The sequence below is a fragment of the Lagenorhynchus albirostris genome, chromosome 19 (assembly GCF_949774975.1).
Source record: "Lagenorhynchus albirostris chromosome 19, mLagAlb1.1, whole genome shotgun sequence".
NCBI classification, from domain to species: Eukaryota; Metazoa; Chordata; class Mammalia; order Artiodactyla; family Delphinidae; genus Lagenorhynchus; species Lagenorhynchus albirostris.
This window is the reverse complement of record NC_083113.1, coordinates 6,282,325-6,286,509: the sequence shown is the minus strand read 5'-3', so window position 1 is coordinate 6,286,509 and position 4,185 is coordinate 6,282,325. Positions and strand designations below refer to the sequence as shown.

The 4,185-nt window shown below is 44.3% G+C and overlaps 1 protein-coding gene across 2 annotated transcripts in view; it reads left to right on the top strand.

Moving 5' to 3' along the window:
* The window catches only part of LOC132509835 (zinc finger protein 525-like), a 293,110-nt gene that overhangs the window by 219,149 nt on the left and 69,776 nt on the right, over window positions 1-4,185 (top strand). The gene's annotated exons all lie outside the window — the stretch shown is intronic.

The following is a 4,185-nucleotide window of genomic DNA, read 5'->3' as shown; positions in this document are numbered from 1 at the left end:
GCTTCCGCGTCCGTAGAACATTGCGCAGGCGCAGAAGGAGCAGCCTGGGGGCGGGGACTGCGAAAGGCGCTTACGCGAGGAGGCGGGGCGAGGAGAGCGCCCAGGCCTGCGGGGGAGCCCCCCCAAAGGGCGGGGGCAGGAGGCGGGGGGGGGCCCTCTGCATCCCCTCCCCCACCCCCAGCCTTGCCTGTAAAGCGTCTCTTTAGGGATTTAGAAACGTGTGTCTTTTGAACTCTGTGTAGCCGCTTTGCCTCCTGCTTATAATGATTTACTGTTGAAACCAAAGGTAGTCACCAGTTAGATCTATTTAACTTACTAAATAAATAATAAACTGTAACCTGCTTTTGAGGATCAAGCCCACTGTAATTATTTTTTTTGTTGTTTTGTTTTGTTTTTTGTTTTTTAAAATTGTGTGTATTTCATTTTCTTTTTTTTTTTTAACATCTTTATTGGGGTATAATTGCTTTACAATAGTGTGCTAGTTTCTGCCCCATAACAAAGTGAATCAGTCATACATAAACACTGTAATTATTTTTAGGAAAGCTTGCACATCCTGCAAGTGTCATTTAGCTAAAGATGTTTGTCCAAGTTGTTTTTTAGAAACTTGGAGTCAGCTGTATCCAGTTTGATGCCGAGCTGGTTACAACTAGTTAGAATCACTGACTCTCCACCTGCGCATCTGTGAGTGTCTGCTCTGTGACATTTTGACATCAGAGGGCCAAAAACTCCACCTTCTGAACATGCTAAGAGCCATTTTCTGAACATGAGTTCCCTGAAGAAGCCTTTAACTTAGTTGTGCTGGTGCAGAACAAGGATTACCTCATGTTTTTCTTATCTCCAATCACTTTTCCCATGTCCCAGGTCTTGCCGTGAGGGAGGTGGGTTTGATATTTGTTCTCCCATCACTTAGCTTGGCTGCCTCATGAATAAAAGTTTCTCTGCTGCAAACCTTCATGTCTTGCTGAACATTGGGTCAAGGAACCTGGTTCAGTAAGGTAACAAGATAGGTTAGAGGATCCCCAGAAAAAGAGAACCAGGAATGGCTTTCTTGATATATGAGAAACCATTTTTGCCTTAGCCATTTCATGATCTAAGCCTGGCCACAATGCTTGCCCTTGAACAGGTCTCAGGAATTAAAGATCTTAAGGGAATAAAGGAATGCAGAAACGTAGCCTGCTATCAGGCAAGAGAACTAACAATAGCAAAGACAATATATCAGTTGTAATGACTCCCAGTTCTGTTTCAATAGTAAAGATTAGCCTGAAGCACTCGACCACCAGGTCAACTGGAACCTAAGGGATGTTGATGATGACCTTTCTGACCCTCCTTACTTCAATCAACTAAAGCTTGGACTCCATTGACAGCCCAAGCCCCTTCATGAATAGGCATGTACTTTTAGCTTAAAACATCCCCTTGGACTTCCCTGGTGGTCCAGTAGTTAAGACTCTGCTCTGCGCTTCCACTGCAGGGAGCACGGGTTCGATCCCTTGTCAGGGGTAATAAGATCCCCACATGCCTCGAGGCACACCCCCCCAACAAAAAACTTTGCCAATTTTGCTGTTGGTGAGACACAGCATTGGGAAAGATCCCCAGTGTTCTCCTCAACTTGTTGCAGGTAATAAGTCCTTCCTGGGAATTCCCTGGTGGTCCAGTGGTTACAATTCCAGGCTTTCACTGCTGGGGGCCCGGAGTTGGATCCCTGGTCAGGGAACTAAGATCCTGCAAGCCACGTGGCAGGGCCAAAAATAAATAAACAAACCCTTCTTTCCTGCTTTGCATCTGTTGGCTCCACATCCACTGGAGGACAGTAACACTGTCTCTAACAGTTTTGTTTGCAGCCTTCTCATTGTGGTGGCTTCTCTTGTTGCAGAGCACAGGCTCTAGGCACAAGGCATCAGTAGTTGTGGTACACGGGCTCAGTAGTTGTGGCTCCTGGGCTCTAGAGCGCAGGCTCAGTAGTTGTGGCACACGGGCTTAGTTGCTCCACGGCATGTGGGATCTTCCCGGACCAGGGCTCAAACCCGTGTCCCCTGCACTGGCAGGCGGGTTCTTAACCACCGCGCCACCAAGGAAGTCCCTTTAACAGTTTTAAGGTAGAAGGTTACATCGTGTGGGACACTTCTGTCAAAAATTATTTTTTTTGTTTTGTTTTTGCCTTGCCGCACGGCTTGTGGGCTCTTAGTTCCCCAACCAGGGATCAAACCCCAACCCATGGCAGTGAAAGCATGGAGTCTTAACCACTAGACCACCAGAGCAGTCCTAGAAACAGATGTTTTCCTCAGGACAAGTTGAACATGGTTTAAGTTAAAACCTATTTTTGCTAGCTGGTTGCAGGCAAGTCCTGCTAGTAAGGCTGAAGCAATTAACTGGTCTGGAAACTGGGATCTTGGTGAGAGCCTGATGTGGCCATGATTGGACCCAGGAACATTTCCTGCAATTAGAATTAGTATAAAATAGATAACCAACAAGGACCTACTGTATAGCATGGGGAACTATACTCAATATTTTGTAATAAACTATAAGGGAAAAGAATCTCAAAAATATATATATATGTATTCATTTTGAATGTATATTATATATAACTGCATATATACATATAACTGAATCACTGTGTTGTATACCTGAAACTAACATAACATTGTAAATCAACTATACTTGAATTTTTTAAAAAAGAAAATTAATTTAGGTGGTTTAACGAATCAAAAATTGCAGTTGTTTGTATAGGGATTACAGACAAGAATGTGAAATGCAAAACTCTCCCTGAGTACAATGGACAGTTTCATACCGACATGCATTTCTGTTTCTATTCAGAAATAGTAACAGCATTTCTGTTTCTATTCCCCATTCACACAGGAGGCCTGCTGGGCTGCACCCGGAAGGCCTGCAAACCTTGTAAATTCTCAGCCTCAAGACCTAAGAAAGAGCCCGGAAACAGTCACAGACACATCAGTGATGCTATTGGATAGGGGATCTTACAGGTCCGAAGCAAGGTCATGAAATGACACCCCGCCTTGTATAGCAGAAGGCAGGCAGGCAGGACAGGGCAGCAGTCTTCGCTATTGGAGGGGAAGAGGTAGGTTACCAGTTGGTAGGGGAATTGACCTGAGGTTGGCTCATGGGTTACCAAGGAAACTATCATAGGGGAGCTGTTCTGATCTAAAGAGTAAAACAGTCACTAGCTGGGGCAGAGGGGTAAGCATGTAGGCGTTGCTGATTAGGCTCTGTGATTAAAAAATATAAATAGATAGTTTTAGGGTCTGCAGAACCCTGGGAGTGTTTCTGACTCTGAAGCGACATACAGTGAAGAGGGAGGACAGGAAAGTGTCAGGGGAGCAGGTAATGAGTGGGGGTGAATTCTGGGCTTATATGGAGGTTTGGTCAGGAAAAAGGAAGGTTCTGGGGGCAGCACTGGGCTTCCCTCTGTTCTGCACCTGGGTGTTTCCTTCTGCCTAACTGAACTGGATCATTACCTTCTGGATCTCTTGGAGTCTCTGAGGAGTACAGCTCCTACCTGCTTATTTCAAAGTAATGTTTGAAACAGTCAAGGAAAATGCTTAGAGCTGTCATTTTCGGCCACTTATATTGAACACGGTTTTGTTTTGTTTTGTTGGGTTTTTTTCCTTCTTAAATTGAAAAAAGAACTATTTAAATGAAAAATTAGGGGGACTTCCCTGGTGGTCTAAGACTCCAGGCTTCCACTGCATGGGGCACGGGTTCCAAAAAAAGAAAGAAAGAAAGAAAGAAAGAAGGAAGGAAGGAAAGACAGAGAGAGAGAGACAGAAAGAAAGGAAGGAAGGAAAGAAAAGAAAGAAAAGAAAGAAAGAAAGAAAGAAAGAAAGAAAGAAAGAAAGAAAGAAAGAAAGAAAGAAAGAAAGAAAAGAAAGAAAGAAGGAAGGAAGGAAGGAAAGGAAAGAAAGAAAGAGAGAACAGAGGGCAAGAAGGAAAGATTTATGTTTCACTGCAAACACATGATAAACTAAGGAAGACAGCTGGGCATGAGTGGGTGGAGACAGGTACACTGGGAGTGAGATGACTGCAACTGAGCCATGGGATGTAGGGTGGGTTCTCACCCAGAACAGGCTCATTTACTTAAGCAAGAGATAACAGAGTTATCTTTGTAGGGAACGGCAATTGAAAGGTGAAATGCAAAACTCTGCTTGTGCTGACTGAGTGTTTTCATACTAA